Source organism: Drosophila tropicalis, unplaced genomic scaffold, assembly GCF_018151085.1.
Source record: "Drosophila tropicalis isolate 14030-0801.00 unplaced genomic scaffold, ASM1815108v1 contig_878, whole genome shotgun sequence".
Taxonomy (NCBI): domain Eukaryota; kingdom Metazoa; phylum Arthropoda; class Insecta; order Diptera; family Drosophilidae; genus Drosophila; species Drosophila tropicalis.
Window position 1 is genome coordinate 1,661,894 of NW_027173374.1, and position 21,043 is coordinate 1,682,936.

Here is a 21,043-nt window from a genome sequence, read left to right on the forward strand (position 1 = left end):
GTTTATGAACTTCAAAAAGAAAGAACACTTGTTTCTTCCACAAAATCTTGGATTAGAAATCTGAAGATTGTTTTATCCTGATTGTGATAACAGGTATGTAAAGTATGTAAAGGCAATTTACAGATGTAACAAGGACAAAAACCACTTCTTAGGGTTGACAATGTCTGTTTAGTAGAAGAGTAAGAAAAAGGCTTAGGCTTTAGAATTTGTTGTGCAATCAAGTTGAGATATTGGAATTTCGAAAAGGTCTGCAAGGAATAGAGTCTATTACAAATGATGCCATAATTTTGGGCATAATAAAAGAGTAGGTTAATGTAACTAATGAAGTATTGCACAGCTGGGCCAACACAAAATTCCCAACAACAACAAAACAAAGTCGAAAAAAAGCGAGAAAAAAAAAAACAAAATAAAATGATTGCCTACATTCGGTGTCATAAATTAAAATCTAACAAAATAAATCAATAAAGATTAAATCTTACGTGAGAACACATACATATACATGGCTATAGTCGAGGGGGTACTTGTAGATCGTGAAGTGTAGGCATAATCCAGCTAGCTTTGTCTGCCTTTTGGACCTCCCCCTACACCCACAACCGCCCTGCCCACTCTGCCTCTCACTGTGGCTCTTTGCCTTTCTATGTCTGTTTTATGTTTTCAGTGTTCTGTTTCGGTATCTGTGTAATCTTTAACCTTCTCCTTTGCCTCCTCCTTCATGATTTTCTATCTGTAACTAACAAAACGTGTGGCCGCATATATGAAAGCACTGCCATATGAATGTGTCTGGGTGTGTGTGTGTGTGTATCAGTGTGTATGTCAGCCCCTCGAAAACTACTTAAGTATTTAGGTCTTTGCGCTGCTGATGCCGCTGCTGTCGCTTCGCATTTTGAATGCTGAATAGGTATTTAAATTTTTCATACAACAAATTCTATGAGCGCCTTTTTGCCTCTTTGCCTCTTTGCTCGTTGCCTGCTCTCGGCCTACTGTCTACTGTCTATATATGCATGAATGTCTGTCTGTCTGTCGTCTTATGCCCAATGCCTGCTGCAAGCCAACCAAAATCAGACAGGGAACTAACGCTCAGATATGCAGCAAAAGGCAGTTCAATTCATTCAGTCAGTCAGTCGAAAAGCAGCTTAGCTTAAAGCTCCCTTCCTACCTGAACAATTCACATCCGTTGAACGGAAATTCTACGCTCATTTTTTCCCATTTCGTTTCGCTTTTTTCTTCTTCTTTCTTTACCAATAGTTTTTTTGTTTTTGTTTATTGAAAAAGAATGAATGCACTTTAATAATACGCAAAATAATAATAAAAATCTGAGGCTACATTGTGATACAGAAGGCTGAAGAGGCAACAATCAGACAATGGAGGATTAGTGAGACACAGAAGAATAAAAACCGAGGGGAATTCGTATGAAATGTTAATTTCTATACATTTTGAAAGACCATCAGTTGTAAGGGTATCTAAGGTACTTTACTGTAAAATCATTTCATCGAATGATAATAGTTTCTTTTCTTAAAATCCACTCAGTTAGCTGGGACACTTGTTGAGCTCAATCAATCTTTATATCAAAGTCAGCCTTACTTTTTCTTAAGTTTACGAAAGGGTATCTTGAAGTCCATTTTCGGTACCTTTTAGCGTATCAAATTTATTGTTTATTATTCAACGGCGAAAAAGGGTGCCAGAGGCGAGCCTATTGTCAATTCTTTAGCTATGCAGATAATCCTGAATGAAGCTTAAAACTAGTTCAAGTTCTTTTTTGTTGAAAAGTAATACATACATATAAAAGAAAGGAAACGAAACTCTATAGGTGGTCCATTTTGAAGGGTGAATGGATAAATGTATATCCTACAAATGCTTCAATGATTACTTATCTGAAAATAACAATGATTGCTGTTATGTAGGGTCTTTGTGTCTTATGATACAAAAGTCTTAAGAAATATTTCCCAGTATACATATGACTTTCCTGTTGGCAAGATTTTTATTCGATTGACATTTTTGGCTTCTATCTGCTCTCATTTCAGTTTAGACCAAAAGGTCATGCCAAATTTGATTCTAATTATAAGTTAAGTTCGTCTGCTCTTTTAAGGAAACAATTGTATAATTTATGTTTTTGTAATTGTGTTCGTTTTACAATTGGTTAACCTTAATTATAGTTTGCCTTTTTGTACATTTGGCGTGTTACTTATTAGTCATCGACCGTATCTGCATGTAGTTGAAAAATATTTGCGGTGCTAGAGCGCTACAATTTTCAAATAATTTTATATTTTTTTAACGACTTGCGGCTTATGCTGGTTCTACAGTTTCGTGTGGTATGCCCGTTGCTTGTACCCCGTCATCAAACGGAGACGGTGACGGTGACGGAGTCGTGGCCGGTGCATTCATGTGGAAATGAGTGCAGCCAGCAGCAGCAACAGCACCACACAAAGTTGCATACAACAAAATGAAATGAAACCAAACCGAACCGCACAACAATGACAAAAGTTTCCCCCTACTGCTTGCCCCCTTTTGGATGTATGTAGTTACTTCAACGCAGACGGGCTACATCCATCCATATATAAGTGGTAATAATAATTCCGCTCAAGAGGCGTCGCCCGGCGTTTCATTTCAATGACACACAAACCACACGACGGCAACGCTGCTGATGACGCTGATGATGATGATGATGGCGATGGCAAATGTAAATGGTAAAGCGTTTTGCTGCCGTGTTTTTTTTTTCTTCTTTTTTCTCTACCTCCACCTCTTGTCCCCACACTCTTAATTTCTTTCTTTTTGTTGCTGTCATCATTGAGGCAACCCTACAAACTCAACAAACCCGCATAGGCTAAGTATTTCTACATACAAACACCAAACTGATACGACACACCACTGAGCGTTTGGGGCACAGATAAAACACGGAATTTTCATGACTAGAAATGTCGTATGAAACGATTAGATGCCCTAGAAATACAAATTCAACTTAATGAATCAAATAAATCACACAGACAGCACGAGAATTTATCAATTATGCAAATTAAGTCACATGAAGAGAATAGAAATTCATACAAATTTATCATTTCCCAATGTCGCGAAATTGGCCTCAATGTGAAACCAAATGTGGGTACTTACCTTTCTATCTATCTGCCCACCTACAAAAAATGTCAATTGAATATTGAGTGTGAATAACTTTCTGGTAATGGAAACTTTCAAAAGTATCCGAGGGTTAATCATTGTTATGAACAAAAGATCTAAGATTTTCCGCTAACCCATTGCTTAGTGTAGCTTAAAATATCTTCTCATATATTGGACAAAGAAGAAGTGCACCTACCCGCGATGGCTTAATATTTGCGCGTGCTCATGGTTCATTCATTGCCCGGGACTGTCTGCTTCTTTTTGATGATTGCATTGTCTCGTCATAGGTCTCGAGTGGTTCCTGCCACTGCCACCGATTCTGCAGCCGCTCCCCTGGCTACCTACCCATTCTACCCTCACTTGACATACAATTATGTTGATGACATTGTTGTTTATATGTGCCTTTGCCGACGACGACGACGACGACCAACTTTTATATGCATTCTGTGCTCTGTACTTGGTACTCGTCGCATTCATATATAGTATTATAGGCCCATATATCTCTCTTCCTCTTGGTCTCACTCTTGTTCGAGGGGTATCTCACATATCTCTTCTACTATGGCCATTGCTGCATTTTTATTGTTATCGTTTCATTGCCATTTGCTGACGCGGAGATGACAAGAACATGGAATGGGACCATAGAGAATGGCGAAGGAGGAGGAGGAGAACAAGAAGGAGGAGTACAATGATGGGAAGCTGGGGAGAAGCCAGTTTAGCCGTTTTACTCGTTTCTCTCATTTTGTTTGCGGCGGCCTTAATTAAAAATTCTTTGGGTGTCAAATGGTTCGCTGATGCCAATGGGCGATGCTGATGCCGATGCTGATGCTGATGTAGTTGTACCTCTAGGGTTTCTCTCTTTTTTTCACTGAGCTTCTTGACAATCAGTATTCCGAGTAGCTGGGCCTTTCATCTCTCACACACACAGATCACAAGTAACCGCATAATTGATTCCCTTGATACATATTTATATTCAATACTTCTAAGGCTTCATTCATTCCTTTTGAAAGTTGAAAGAACAAGTTATGAGTTCACTTAAATGGAAAGTATTCATCATTCATTGTACATTTTTGGCAATTCTAATTTTAGACAAACCCATTTCAATTTTATAACTCTAACAATACAAAGTTAACAACTCATTTCGTTTAGCTTTTTGTTCAATCTACTACTTAGTTTAAAAGCTATTTAATTAACATTTATTTGTAATCCTCATTCTAACACAACTGGGAAAAGACTGAATTCCCCTTTCCATTATTTATAAAAATTTATTCTGAACTATCTTTAATATGTGAGAGAAGATACAAAGGGAAAGATAAAGCTTTTGCTTCCGCCCGAAAATTTCTGTTGTAGATGGTACAAAACTTTTTGAAACTAAGCAGATATCTAATAAATTTTGTACTCAAAAGACACGTCGTAACACAAAATATGCGTGTAAATTTCATTTATTGATTTATAGATGCCTAGGAACAATGTCTACACGGACACACACACGCACACATGGAATGGGCGAGGAGCGGGAGGGGAATGCATTTGTATAAATACGCAAAATAATGGCGTCTACGTCGTCTCGAATGGTGCGAACTTCCTGTGTCCCATAAATCAAGATGAGAGAAACCATGAGGTTGGGTGAAGTTCTATGGTTTCTTTTTATTGGTGGGTTGGGGGCTTTTTTTCGCAGCAAACACCCTTCTTTTTTTTTTTCTTCTTTTTTGTCGGATGAAAAGTTCTATTTGATTTGGTATTAGAAGCAAAAATGCTGAGCTCACATAGAATTTTGCTGTTAAACAAAAATTAGTAAGGAAGCGCAGCGATGAGATTAAAGTTACGGCACGTGAGTGGGAAATCAAAGGCAAAGGACCCATAAAGGCGCAAGCTAAGGCTAAGGAATTTTTATGCAGTCTCAGACATGGTTGGATCTTTTGAGTGGTTGATTCTTATGGGTGGTTGGGTGTTGGGTCGGTTATTCGGTTGTTGGAGCTGAAAGTTGGAAAATTACTTGAGCAAATATTGCTTTGTTCAAATCGCCAGCTGGAAATTATGAAACTTGCACAGGGACAGACCGAAAGAGAGAGACGAGTAGAGACGACGGCGGAAAGAGGAGCAATTAGAAAAGTTTTCTAGCTAAAATTAAAAAAAATACCAAAGTAGAAGGAAAACTTTGTTTCCCCTCTTTTTCGAATCAATAACCATGACAGAGCGAAATAGAAACTTTTATGACCACAAATCAAAATTGAATTTCTATGGAATAATATCAAGTATTTGTTGGCAGAAGAATGACAATAGAGAAGGAAACCCCTTCATCTGACCCTGACTATTTATTGCTGGAATAGAAAGACTTTAGGAACAGAGGATAAAACTGTCTGCTGTCAAGGCTAAGCGCATGGCTAACGCCTTTCTCAAATCTTTTAATTACTATGAAATGTAGAAAGGAACCTTGGTTCAGGGATCAGTGATACATATGTATGAATGTATGTACTACCTGCTCAATCAGCTCCGCCCTGTTGTTAAGATCAATTTCCATTCCTAGGCAAACATATGGCGCATAGAGAATGGGCGAAAGAAAGGGACAACGTGTGAGTGAGTGGCTCGTAAAAAATTATCTCTTGTATTGTTTAGTGGCACGGTTGGGGTGCCATAAAATCTTGCAATGAGTCCGTGGGTACCGCCGACGCCGACACAGAAAAATACAGCCATCGACCATCGACATCGACATCGACCATAGACGATAGGGAGACAGACAGACAGACAACCCCGACAAAGCCGTAGCCACAGCCAAAGCCAACCGGCGACGGCGGCATAAATCACTAGGAACTTGTTAATTGTGCGCTATTTATTATATGCATTTCGGTTTTAAGGGTAACATGGAGGTGGTAAGTGAATAGCAGCAGCAGCAGCAGCAAACAACAAAATCGAGACGAGACGAGAGAAACGGACAGGTGCTTTATTTTAGGGTGTGCGTGTTCGATAAGATATATACCTATGTCTTGCTTAAACATTTTATATCTCTCTATACATATACATATATCTATATATTTTATCCAACTGAAATTACCGAAAAAATGGTGGGATAATAAATTGTGAAAATATTAACGATGTCTCTGATTGAAGTCATGTGAACTTTGCTTGCCATCGAAAACAAAAGAAAATCATCAACTTTAATAAGTACCTAACTTATGTATATTAAACCGGGAAACTTAATCATTTGTTTTCCCAATTATAAACAAATTGGCAGTTGCTGTAATCATTCCAAGTTTTATTTAAAATTTTACAATTTTGTATATTTATACAAAGGAAGAGTTTTTCTTAACTTTAAAACTAACTTTTCAACACTTTTTACGCAGCAAACAATTTCCAGCTGTTTGTTAAGGCGATTTACTCTATAGATTTTCTGATTTCGAATTGATAGCAAAGTATTGTCAGAAAATTCTTAAAATATATATTGTCTTATCTATACTCAAAATTATACAATTAGTAGATTCATTTTAATTAAACTATCCATAAGACAAGACCTCTTAGAAATGATTTTACTTAATAATTACATTCAAATTGAAACAGGTTTTTGGCAAATATGATTCACAATTATTTTGATTTGATGATATTTTGTTTTGATTAAAGTTGCAAAACAACATTTGCACACTTGGCTCTTTTGTTTATATCGGTAATTGTTGAAACATGTTTTCTAAAAATTCATTAAGTAAAGTGAAGAGTTGATGAGCATTTTTATAGAATTCAACAAATTAGTTGTATTCGATGATCGTTTGGCTTAACATGTCAAACATTTTGGTTGAAGCGGTGAGTTTTGAAATTCCATTTTAAAACTCCTTCGAATTCCGAGGTTTTTGGTAGATCCTTATAGTTTTTCTACTTGGCACACAGTCGACTTGGTGTGGTTTAGTGCCAAGGATACAACAAGATGGCTTTGAATTGGAACCAACATCAATTGGCTATATGTTGAGGTAGACAGTCAAATAATTTGTGAGAAATATAAACTATATAATTGATTTTTAACCAGAATAACAAATGCAAACGGCACTGGTTATCGTAGTGAAGATGTCAAGGAGCTTCATCCGGGAGAAGGAGTATTGATTACGGAAGGAACAATTAATCAGCAATATAAAGAAAATGGCAATGGCATTTTAGTGGTGACCTATCAGGCAGGACCAAAAGGAACTTTGGCCAAGTATTCCTATATATCTGGCAACTATAAGGGATTAGTTATTCCACCAAGTGTACAAAGATTACCAGCCTTAACATTAAAATCATCTGCAGGTTGATTTTTTTAATGACTATTATTTATAAGTTTGTGCATTAAGCAGATTCATTTAGATCCCAAAGTTAACCTTGACACGAAATCGTTTTGTTTTATTTGATGGGTAACCAAAACTCTTTAGTTTTGGATGTAAATCTTCAAAAATTGGCATGTCATGATTAATTATGTTGAAAGGTTTCGGATCGATAAAATAATCGAACTTTCCTAATGATAGCCTATTGAATTCAGCTGCTTTTTGTGAGCGGATCAGTATGAGGTTGTGGATTTTTACCTGAAGATAAAAGACTTCCCGATATTTCCTGTCGAAGGACTGAAGAAAAACATTTCAAATCTCTTAAGAGGGCGGCCCCCCTTGGGCCATACCCATGTCTTATAACATTTTCAATTCGAATTGTCTATTCAGCTATGTACGTACGCGTATTTAGTTGAAGCTATTCAACAATCTGAACCATTTGTATCAACAAAATAAACGTTACACAAATATTTATAGGCAAATGGGGCGCATATTTTGTGTGTTGTGAAATAAAGTTTTCTGTTTTCTGTTTGCTGTTTTCCTGCTGCTGCTTTTCTAGCTAACATTTAATGTTTTTATTTGGTTTCATTAATAACAAGTCTAAACGATACTTGAGAGTTGCCATTTGGGTTTGGGAGTGGGCAGATGGATGGATGGATAGATAGATAGATGGTTCGATGGCATAACTAAGTCAAAGACAGGGACCAGGGTATTTGTGTTGTTATTATTTATTTAGTTGGGTTGACTGACAACAACAACAACTAAAAGCAATACCAATAGCAAAGGCAACAATATCGACAATCATGATGATTGCCAACTGTCGTCGACAAGGGCCTCTTTTGTTGTCTATTTATGTATAAGAATTATATTTGCACTCTTTTGTCGTACTATGGAACAGTTTAGAAACAATATTTGCCTATTAAATAGGAAAAACACAGACTTTAAAAATTTGTTTTAGAGCTCATAAAGTATAATGTGTGTGTGTGTGTGTGTGTTTGTGTATAAATGAGTTTTCTTAGTATGACTCTTGAGAAGATTCTTTCAATCTAACCCACTGTGCAGTGCCTGCTGAGCTTATTTGTATTTCTAACAAACCGACAGAGAGGCAAACCGACTGTCTGACAGACAGATAAATGGACGTACGGATGGACAATCACACACATGTTTCATAGTCGTTTCATCGTCGTTTGCTTCAATTACTTTCATAAATTATCAATAATTGCCTAATGTGCTTATCAAACAGAAAAAAAAATGTGGAAAGATGATTGGAAAGAGGAGTGGGCGCTGGAAGATGTTAACTTTACCTTGTGGTAGCAAACCCATCCCCAAACACATCATCACCATCTCTCCCCACCATCTCGTCATAGTCATCAACGTAGTCATTAGTCAGGCTAGATTTACATATACATACATATATACATATAAATGTTTAACTATAGCTTGCCCAGGTGTATTGAATGGGCTACGCAAAAATTCATTTGAAATTCATAAGCTCATTAAATTTTCAGCAGACAACAGCAGTTTCAGTTTCAGTTTTTCTGTTCGCTCGCTGGGCAAATACAATTAAAATGCCATAAAGCAAATTAGCCAAGACAAACTTTTCATATTTTGCCGCGAGCTGCAAATTAGAAGCGACAAGACGAGCAGCAGCTGATGGTGGTGGATTTTTAGACAAGGGGACAACAGATGGGGGGATATACATAAGTAAGGAGTACGGGGTGGCACTAAAACACATCCTGGGCTCCTTGCCTGACTTTGTGGATAATTGCCAGGCGTCCATGGGCTGCAACTTCAGCACAAATTGTTGGCAATTATGTGGCACAAAGTAAAGTAAAACCCACCACACACACACACACACACACACACACAGAGAAGGAAACATTATACCTAGAAGAAAGTGCAAATGTCTAAGAAAAACCCAACATTAAATCTAAGAGGAAACCTAATCAGTTAGTAAAATGAAAATAAACGTTGGTGTTATTTATATAAGAAAATGTCGTAAGGCTAAAATATTACAGGTCCTATATTTTATGAGGGTATTTCTGAAAGAAACTTCCATCATTCGTGCCAACTCCTTAATTTGAAACTCTTTTTAATGGAATGGAATATTAGATATGGTTGATGAGATTAAGTTTTCCTTGGCAGACAAGTTTTTCAGAGTTTGTTTCAAGTCTTTTTTCTAGTTGTTTTTCTTGAAACGTTTTTACATGATTCTCGAATCTAGTTGTCTGTTGTCTGTTATCTGTTGCCTGTTTTGGTTCCTTTTTACCCCAATTTAAACGTTTCCCTAACTTTAATTGGTTTTGGCAAACAAAAAAATCTCAACATTGACGTTAACGCTGGGGTGACTCGACTGGCAGTCGGCCAGGCTGTAACCCTCCAATTTTCATGCCATTGCCGGTTCCCCTCACTCTCCGGCAAGTGTATTAAATTATAATTATTTGTGCATGACAAAGGGTCATGAAACATGCCTAATGACACATTTGCCACAGACTTGAACAAAACGCGCGCGGCACTTTTCGAGTAGGAGAGGAGTAGAAGGATGGTGGATGTTGTATGGGACGAGGAAGAGGAGGTGGAGGTGGTGGAGGAAGAGGTAGAGTAGGAGGGCAGACCTTTGCTCTTGTGTGAGGATATATCGACATAGCTCGTATATGGTTACAATTAACCACGCTCGTTATGTTTCAGGCATGCGGCACCCAAAAGAAATTCAACAAAATTGCTGCAAAACTGAAAATTTCTACTTGTAATGCAACACCAAAAACACTGAAACACACCAACTATAAGAAGGCAAAGCCAAGGATGGCAAGTCAGCAGGCCCCTGGGCTGTTTTTGGTTTTTTTTTTTTTTTAATTTGGGCTTGGCGGGACGAAGCGAGGCCAAGTCAGGCCAGGCCAGAGTCAGAGTCAGCAGGTTTTTTTTTTCGACTAATGTCTATTAAGCATTCGCCAAACTTCACTGAAACTTGACTGCAATTTTTCTCTTTTCTTTATTTTGCTTGCTTAGTTTTATTATTTTATTTTATTCTTATATTCTTTCGTTTCTTGCTTATTTCTTTTGGGGAGGGGGGAGAATGAATAAAGTTAAAGCAGAAAGTTTGCTAAGAGCCCTTGGTTATGTTTCAATGTTTTAGTGGCAATTGCTTTTGCTAAGGTCTTCAGATAAGATACTTAAGAGTGCTCTCAAATTCTGGGGTTTTCTTTGAAATGAATTCACAAAATCTTGCTAAAGAAAAATGTTGAGATGCAGAATGCAAATTTAAACTAAACAATGAAGAATGAAAGTTTACTGAAATCGCATCTCAAATTCATGGTTACTTTTTGTGGATATACATATGTACATCTGATATTGTAAGTATTTTTTGTTGATCCCTTTGACAGTGGGGAATAACTCTTGAATAAAATATTTCCAATGAAACAATCGCTAAAAAAAAAGTACCCCTTCTGTGGGGATTCTGAATATGGAATTATTCTAAATTCACTGGAAATTGTCATTAAGTCAATTGATACAAGTGTATTAATTATTACTATTAACAAGTAAATGATACTAACTGCGAATAATGTTACATCATTGAAACACTCATAACGTCTAAGCTAGTATTTGAATTGTATTGATTTTAACATTATATCACTAACCATAGAACATGTGTTCTATGGTTAGTGATTATATATAGAAGCGGATTGTGAATTTTCTTTCTTGTCGTATTATATTTCAAAATAAGTTGATTGGGTAGCCTAATACGTCTTGGAAATTTTACCTGCTTAACGTTCAAATATTTGTCAACCTGTTTTTAGTCAATCGTACCATTCTCTTTTATTCTGCGTACTTTCCATTTGCATTTGCAGTCTTTTGTTTCGCTTAAACATGAATTTCAAATTGCAATTGTATACCTAAGCCACATATCATCTGTCTTTGGGAATAAGGTTTCAGGCGATGGCCAAGAAATTCGAGAAATTCGAGGGAAACGCATAAACTACATAAGGTGAGGAGTGTAATAAAGTTGGCATATGAAATTTATTCAAAGCAAATACGTGCATATGGTAGCCGGTTACCCTCTCTATGGCTGTGCTTGTTATTTATTTTGATTCCTATGCGAATTTCAGTAATTAAACGGAAACGCTTCAGAAATTAGTCACAAAGAAGAGTAGAAGTAAAAGGGGAAATGAGAGAAATTGGGGGTAGGTAAATAGTTTTCTGTGAGGAAGAGAACATAAAACACGACTCCCTGGTGGTTATTATTATGTTTGACGATGATGACGCACATGGCTAAGTTTCGAAGCCCATAGGATCTGACCCAGACTCAGGCCACGCCAGGCCAGACCAGCCCTGCCTTGCCCATCCATCCATCTATCCATTCATATGAGTCGGCAGTCAGGTTGTTTTTGTTGCAATTGCTGCCAGCTGTGTTCATAATTTGATATGAGCCAAATTTGATTCGAGTTTTTTGTTCAGTCTGTTAGTATGTGTCGTTTTAATTAGCTACAGTTTCTGACTTTTTAATGGACATGACATGGACATGGTTGCCTTTTGGGTTGGGCTCGGGACTCGTTCAGACTGGCTCATGTTCGGGGTTCGACCATCATCAGTCTGCTATGACCTTATCAATTGCTTTTAAATCGCGCACATCAATTACAACCCAGGCCTATCCATAAAATGTGTCACGTTTCGAGTTGCTTTTGGAACACATATATAGTTTTATGCCTACCTACATAATATTTTTTAACCGATTTAATTGAAATTTAAGTCTCTGTATCCGTTTGCTATTCCCCCGATATATTTTTCGGTTTTTGGTTACTTTAGTTATGCGCCTGAAATTTGAATCGAACCATATTAAGCAAGCAGTTAAAATATAAAATATCAAAATGTCTCTCTCCCTCTGTAGATATTTTCCAACAGTCCCTTCAGTTCAATTTTTAATTGTGTGATAAAGCAATCCTTAATACCTTGATTTCAGTTAGCTGACGATCTAAACGATGCTCGAGCTATATTCATATGAACTAGTGACTCAGAACGAACAAAACTTTTAAATACTCAAAGTAGAAGAAAAGGAAATAATAATTTTTCTCTTCCATCTTGAAAATCGGATGAACTTGACGATTTCATATTTGATAAGTAAATTATGTGAATATGGAAATATGTTTAGTTTGTTCTTGGCTCTTAGGAATTTAGAAAACTGCCAGAAAACCATTTTAATAAACATTAAAACAGAAAATTTATTATCGTAACTACTAACAGCTTCCACTGCTTCCTTCTAAAAAATTCAATTTGCTGTGTATCTTCATAAATGATTGCATTTTTTCATCTCATATTTTGCTGTCTAGTGTTATGTTCGTTAGGCCTGAATGAATGGCTTTCTGCTCATTACACTCTTCGTTGCCCGTTGCCCGATGCCGTTGCCTGTTGCCCTATCGCCACTTTATGCTGCCCCTTCTCAACAAAGGCATTACTAAAGCATTCCCTTTTATTGTTTCTCGCCTTTGCCCTTGTCCGGTCTCATTATTCGTTTCGTTATCGACGTGCAAGATTTACGCTTCAATTGGTTTCATTTAAGCGCAAAATGCAGGCATACCCACTCCCAGATACAGTCCCAGTCCCAGTCCCAGTTCCAGTTCCAATCCCAGACTCCGGTTTTCTGTCTTGATGATGTGTACCCCCATTATACATACTTCTATATGGTTATGGAAATGATTTTTGGAAACGAATGCGAATGCGATGCGCGCCAGTTGCATTGATTTACATGACAATTGTAGGTAGTCAAAGGCGAGGGCGAGATTCATGAGAAGGAACATGCCAGAGACTTGAGAGAATGCTGCCATCAACAATCATAATCATCATCATCATCACCGCCATCATCATTTCAGGAGCTCTAACCCCTGCTGTACTTTGTAAAAGAAAGAAAATTTTCAAATTGAATTAATTTCATCAAAATTTACAAAAAGCATAAACAGATATTCATACATTTCTTTTATTTATGATAAAGCAACATGAACTCCCAATCAGGGACTACAATTTGGAGTACATTAGACAGGGAAACAAGGAAAAATAATTAAAAATAATGGCCATATGTCTAAAGTTGAGGGATTTTTGCCAACGGAAAGACTGTCAGCACTAGTTTCTGTCACTTGGCCTTTTATTCAATTGATTCAAATGCTTTAGAGTTTAAAGATTTTGTTGGCGATAATTGTAACGGCTGCCATTTCGAGTCGTTTCCTACTTATAATCTATCTCAAAAAATTGTAGCCAAATGCTTGCCTATTAAAATTTGTAATTTAACGTTTTCTTTTCTCTCTCTCTCTCTCCCTTTCTGGCCAGATTTCAATCGATAATTTTCCCCCTTTTCTTTGCCTTAACGATGAGTTTCTTTTTTTTTCTTTCTTGTCGTTAAACCCCATTACAGGAAACAGGCAAAATATCTTTATCTTTAACACAGAAAAAATAACACGGAAGTCTCTCCCCATATATGTAAGTGTATGGCCATTGCCTAAGGAAAGTTTACTTTATAGCAACCCTTGGCTATGCCGTGGAGTTAAAGGAATTTCCGCTTCCCCAGATCCAGCAAAGTTTTTCAAGTAAATAATTTTCCGACCCTTCTTGCTCTACTCTCAAAATGTGAAATGATCAAGAATGAAGCGAAAAAAAAAATATATATATAAAATGAAAAGTAAGTTGTAATAATTTGCATTTTGTGTTGCCAAAATGAATTTAGCCACTCAGACATGGCGGGGCCGTAGCCCTTCGCTTTGGCTTCCCCTTCAGCGAGATAACTTTTAACTTCAATTTAGCCAACTTTTCGCTTGCCGGCTCTTAAGGGCGGCAAAACTAAGGGCCAGAGCCACCTGCTGTTAAATGAAGTTGATTTTGTTGTGTGTAGTTTTGCTTTTTCTTTTTGTGGGGGGGTGGAAACGAATAAGATTCGAGGACTTGGATAAAATATTTGAAATTTCGCTTCATTCATGCATAAAATATTTCATTTTAGAATACTTCAAGTTCGTATGCATAACTCTAATTTGAAGGACTTGCAAAATAGATTCGCCAAGTGTCTTAAGTAAACTTTAAAATCAAAATCATAATAGTAAATTCTAATTAATATATGTATAAGAGACTCGCAAAGTCTTTAAAGGTTAATTCTAGTTTCTTTTTTGGATAAGAATTTCTAATTTCAACTGTTTCCCACAGAGAAGGAAGAAGAACAAGAGGTTAAGAAAGGAAGGTGAATGGTTTTTTTTTTATAGGTAACAAACAGGAAATGTGCAAATATTTGATTTTTTGGAAATTTTCGCAAAGAATTTTAATCGATAATTCTTTGATCCCGCGAGTCGTTTTTTTTTTTTCTTTGGTTTATTGCTTTTTTTTTTCACAATCAGTTTTGTTGTCTTGATGCTTTGGTCTTTTTAACCTTTCATTAGATGGAGGCGAGTTCTCTATGTACGTTTGTTGTGAAGATATTTTACTTTTGGTAAATGAGTTTTTGCCAAATCGGTTACTGCCTTTCATCTACCTCTTTGCCTGTTCTGCTCTTCTTGGGCCGTGCCTAATTGCCATGGCATTCTGAATGAGGGGCTAAAAGATCTACCAGCATACATAGACGGAGGCAGGTCGTCTCAAGCTCAACGAAAGAAGCCAAATTACGAAATATTTGTGCAAAAACGAAACGAAATACCCCCAAGGCATCCAGGACCAGGACCAGAGCCAGTGCCAGGTTGTTGTTGTTGTTGGACGAAAAGAGAATCAACCAGCCGCACAGACAAGGTGTTTACACCGCATACAACATACATATATAGTGTGGAGCAGCACTCATCCTTGTCCCCAACGGCATTCCCATTCTCGCCCGCCGCTCCCAGTTGTTGAAGGATCCTGGCAAAGCCACTAGAGCAGAGCTGCGAACTGCACGAACTAAAACTCAATGAGAACGGCAATTACGTGAATGTTGAGCAAAACGAAAGTTGGCAACTTGGAGTACTACCTACCCTCCGATGCCCCCCAAAAATTTCCTGCCACCGAGCATACATTGGCAGGCGTTTAAATTATTTGAACAGACGGCACACAATTGAACATGAAAGGGCGTGGCATGGGGCACAGGACACGGGCAACAGGAGCAGGCAAAAAGGGCAGACATGGCCGCACATAAAAATTTATAGAATATTTACGTGGCAGAATTTCTCCTCGTCCTCCTCCCTTTTCCTGCCACTCCACACCCAAAACGGCAGCCAACAATTGCCAAATGGTTGGGGCTCATTTAAATGAGTTTTTCGCTTCTTTTTTTATTTTTTAGATGAGTTAATGGTGATTTATGTGGGAATATGACAAGTGTAAACCTGAAAAACGAACATTTGTGTAAAACATCCACCCACAAAATTCCAATTTACCTGATATTATTCAACCAAATTTGTCCAGAATATAAAATGAAGTCAGGCAGTTTTATAATTTGTATTTTTAGTTGACAAATTCTAAGGGGAAGGCAGCTGAAAATTTAATTGGCTTAGCCAAGGTAAATCACCTATATCAAAGTCGATTTATATATCAAAATTTCATTCAAGATAAGTTTGTTATTCAATATTATAAAATTCTATTCCTGACACACAATGTACTCTAATTCTTTGGAGTGACAAAAGATTATGGACGAATATATGTATATCTTTTTATCATACTTAACCATCTACATATGTACATATTTATCATCTGTGTACTCTACCCCTCTTTGAAAGGAGATGGGTATGTTTTGTTATTATTATTATTATTATTTCACTTGTGTATTGTATTACCATATCTTTCAGTCTACATATATCTGGCGGTGGCAGTGTTACTACTTACAGTTCTATTGTATGCTTAGGCCACATGTGGGCCTCCCTTCATTTCCTCTGTTTCATCTGCACTATCTTTGCGTTTGTCCGTTTGCCCTTCCCCTTGCCGTTTTCGCTTTGTGTGTCAGTAGCAGCAACAGCAGCAGCAGCAGCAACAACGGAAACCCAAGAAATTGCAAAACATGCCACAAACAAGTCCAAAACCCAAACCCTAACTAAAATGTTAAGAGCTGGAGTTAGAGACACAGAGAGATGGCTTTACAGATAGATAGCTACATAGATAAAGAGAACAGAGGGTGAGAGAGACAAAGAGAAAGAGACAATGGAAAAGTGAAAAGTTGTGGAGAATGAAAATATATTTTACGGCCAGCGATCGTTGACAGTTTCGCTAAGACAAAAGGGCCAAGATTTTCTGTTTCCACCCTTGCCGCAACTGTCCAAAACGGTTAGAATTTCAAATTTAGAAGCGAGCCTTGGCTTTTCATTAAAGCCAACGGCAAAGGCAACGATACGCCTCCCCCTTTTCTTGGCCACGTGCCATAAATTTGGCTTTAAATGGAGCATGCCCAAAACCAGAGAATGAACAGGAACTTTTGGATTCCCCGTGTTATCCTCCTTTATCGTCCTTATTTCCCATTTCACGTTATCTTGCCATAAATTTGCTGTCTTATTTAGTTTGTGCGGGCGTCGAAAAATTAATATTAATTTCAAGTGTGCGTATACTTATTTCCCGGGCAATTCGACTCGAAACTTGTTAAATATGCTTTAAGAGACTCGGCAAACGACTCTCTGGTCTGGCCTTCATCCACATGGTCCCCGCATTTTATCATCCCCCCAGGATGCCTTTGCCTTTTTAATGCTTAAACAAAAGTAATTAAATTTTGAGCTGCTTGTCAGTTGCCATGGGCAATGCATTTATCCATTTAGCCAAGGCCCTGCAATTGTAGACTAATAAAAAGGAAAAAAATAAATAAAATTGTAACAGAAAAATGAGAAAAACGGAAATGAAATGCAATAAGAGGAAAATACAAATGGTAATGGATGATGCCTCCCCAAGGGAATCGTTGACAAAAACATAAAAACAAGTGGCTAATGAAATATGACAGTTTGTCTTCTATATATAGAGTATGGAATTTTTAATGAAACTTTTACATAAGAGTCAACCATTTTGTTAATTAAAGCAATAAACTTAATATATCGTAGTCATAGAATTGGCAATAAATCTATTTGATGAATAGGAGTATTAGTTAAATAGGACATTTAAACTAGAAAGTTACTTACTTATCCATTTACTTACTTTGAGTTTCGGCAATGTAATCAAATATTGCGTATACGCACTGATAAGTTTTAATAAACATTCTCATTTTTTGACTTTGACTACTTAGTAATTACTTAATGGGTTCGACTAATGCTTTATTTAAACTACCTTGTTGTACTTTATTTATCCCTTTTTGCATTTGCAATTCAACGAAACGGAAATGATGAAAACTCTCCCCTTGTCAATTCCCTTTCCATAGAGTACGAGTTTTATTTTGTTTTAGTTTGACAGTTATACGCAATTTCCAATTTCCAATTCATCCATATGATTGCTACGTGCAGCAATTTCATTTACATATTTTGTACTCCTTTCTCTCCCTCTGCAATCCACATCTTGCTCTTGGCCCCTTTTGCATGTTAAAGACTGTCTCAACCCTTGGGGGGCATATTTTTTGGCACTTTCCGTTAGCAAGTTTTGCGTGTTATCAAACGATTTACAACCCACAAGTGCGACGACTGCATAAATTATCAATAAAAAAACAGAAACAGAAAACAGAAACAATGTAGAGTAGACTAAAGCAACAGAGCCCGGAGTCAGCAAAAAAATGCTAATGAGCCTTGGTCCGCCTCTACCCTCATGATCTGCTTTGTGTGTGTGTGTGTGTGTGTGTGTGTGCGAGTCAGGGTTTCCTCTGCGGTCTGCAACCAACTGGCTGGTGGCATGGCCACAAAAAAAGGGGCAGTGGCGGCTGTAAGGGCGGTGAGTAATTTCGTTTCGCTTGATTTTCAACGACTTCCTGGCAACAATACACATACAGACACACACACACATATATATACACCGAAAATATATTTATATTCCTTGCCTTTCCTTTCCATTGCCCCTCTTAGCCATGTAGTCTACGTCCGCCCTCTAACCCTCAGCAATTAGCGACAGTTGCAGCAGTTGGACATAACTTTTATTTCTCTCTTGCTGTTGCTGTTGTTGTTGTTTTCAGTTCGTTGCATTTCTTTGTATTCTATCCTCTGACAATTTCTTTTTTATTTTTGGTCGTTTTTCGATTTCATTTCGTTTAACTGTCGATTTTCATTTATTTGTTTCCGGTTTTTCCTTCACTGGCAGCTGGCCAACAAGCACAACAACAGTAACAACAACAACAACAATAAAAAATTGAACTAGTTTTTGGTGTTGCCGCCCAAAAGTTATCACGAAATGCGCATAATCAACCGGTAAACCAGCGCAAATGGATACCAATATGAAATCAACCCCGAAATGGGTATCGACCATTCGTATCCCGTTCCTTTTTCTTTTTTCTTGTTTTTTATGCCTGAAAAGCGTAATTAATGCGTTTTCCCCAGAAGCTGAGCGTGCAAAAAAATAATACCCAAGGCCAGAGGGTCAAATTGCGCCGCAGCTTCTATACCCTAAATTATTTGTATTGTAAATTAAGTCAGTAAATTTTGTGGAACTTGAATTCCAAATTCTAGTCGAGATTATATTAAAAATTTACAATTTTTGTCGTCTTATGTTAGATAGATTAATTCATAAGTTTGGAAAATCTTTGGAGTTAGTCAGTGGCTAAAGATTATCTGAATATATATTTTGGAAACCACTAACCATCAGCCTTGTGATTTCATTCATAATCTTAAAATAGTTAATCTCAGTTGATTAATGTTCAGGAATTGATACACCCATAAATCTTAGATAGAGCCTTAAAAACACGATGGATATAAACCTAAATCTGTGTTCCAATTGTCTAGAGTTGGCTTAGAGTTCAAATTTTATATCTATGATGAAGTATATAGACATCAGTGAAGCTTTGGAGTCACCTAAAATGATGTACAATGATCACAAATTTTATTCTCCATATAATGATAGTTTTTTTTTTCACTGGTACATTATGATAGGCATACGGCTTATACCCAAATTCAGTTAGAGTATGTGAATTCCCTTGAACAATGAGCAGCAACTTTATCATTAAACATCCCATCCGAAATCCAAAAAGTTACTTTTATGTTTTATTTCCGCTCTGCAAAAAAGAAATGAAATGAAAAAAAAAAGCTTAAGGCTTCACACTTGAGCCGCAATATAGCACTCAAGGGTTTAATTTATATACATATATATATATATATATATGTTGTATATCGTGCAGAAAGGGGTGATGTGAAGTGCCATGCCAAGGGTAGGCACTGTGAAAAAATAGATGCAGGATATTAAGAGCCCAGCCAGCTGCTGCCTTTGAAAATTATCTCGCCTGGCATCGATTTGTTATTGGCAACGGCAGAGCGACAGACAATAAAACAGACTGACAGACCGACAGATGGACAGAACGACAGGCAAGGCCTGAACTGCTGCTGCCTTAATATGGTCTCACTGTCTCTCAAGTGCCTCTGAGTTTCATTTTGAATTCGATTTGCTTTGGTTTTATTTCGGGGGTAAGAGGCAAATTATGTCTGATATTCAAGTTGAATAAAATACATTTCCTTTGATATGTCTTGTTCATTCTTCATCTTCTTTTTCGTTTGCGCAATCTTATTCTGAAAGCGTTTTATTGAAAGGCCTGTCAATTTATTTTCAAAGCCTCTGCCAAATTTAAATCCATGGCAGTTTATGGACCCATAAGATTGCACATTATGTGAATCAGTCAATTAGAAAGATTTTTTATAGATTTTATTTTCAATTCTTTTAGAATATGTCCAAGAATCATGAATTTACAGGTGTTATCAATTTGTATAAAGATTGACAAGAAACAATTCTAATTTAAGCTAAAGAAACTCTACAAAATTGACAATTTATAACTCTGGGCTCGAAAACAAGAAAACTGATATTTCAAATCCACAATTCTACAAGTTATGAAAAGGTATCAAAGATTATCGTAATCTTTTAAATCTACAGCTCCCTTTAAAAACTTTAAGATATAAGAACTCTTACTTATTAGATTAGATTAGATGAAAGACCCAAAAATTGTCCTTATTTTCGTCATATCTTCTAAAATTCTTATTCATAATGGTAAAAACTTAACAAAATCTGATCTTTTCGACAAGGTATTATATACAAAATAGAGTCTACATACTCTCAGTTACATAATTATCTTGTATACCCTTTATTTAGAACAATTTAATGTCTGACTAAGTGAAAACTATTTACTACAGAAAGAAGCAAAACCCAGAAAGAAAGTGAGAAAGAGAGAGATAGAAGAAGGGACTATAGATGAACAGAGACCAGAGGGAAGAGCTAAATGGACTGCAATAATTTCCCTTTGGCAGTCAGCACTTCTAACACAAAAACCCACAGACCTTGTCGGTGCCTGCGTTCATGATGTTTTTCTTGTTCGTCGTCCAATGGCATCCTTCTCATCGTGTCCCTTTTGTGGGGGTAACCGACCCATCATTATGTCCAGACAAAGGGCATAAAAATAGTCGAGTGGCTGATGCTCAAGGGCTTAACTGGTGGCTAGAAAAATAAAAAGCCCTGCAAAAAAAGTAAAACTAAAACTCCTATTGGGCGCATGATTAATGACTGCAAATTCATTTCCGCTATAGAGATAGAAAGGGGAGGGGAACCGAGTGAGCGAGGGGAGATGAAACAAAGCGAAC

At 37.1% G+C, this 21,043-nt stretch overlaps 2 long non-coding RNA genes across 2 annotated transcripts in view; both read left to right on the forward strand.

Moving 5' to 3' along the window:
- The window catches only part of LOC137585281 (uncharacterized), a 51,773-nt gene that overhangs the window by 11,260 nt on the left and 19,470 nt on the right, over positions 1–21,043 (forward strand). The gene's annotated exons all lie outside the window — the stretch shown is intronic.
- On the forward strand, positions 6,857–7,345 carry LOC137585824 (uncharacterized). Its single transcript, XR_011033640.1, has 3 exons — positions 6,857–6,897; positions 6,952–7,061; positions 7,118–7,345. It is a non-coding gene; the product is annotated as an uncharacterized lncRNA (long non-coding RNA).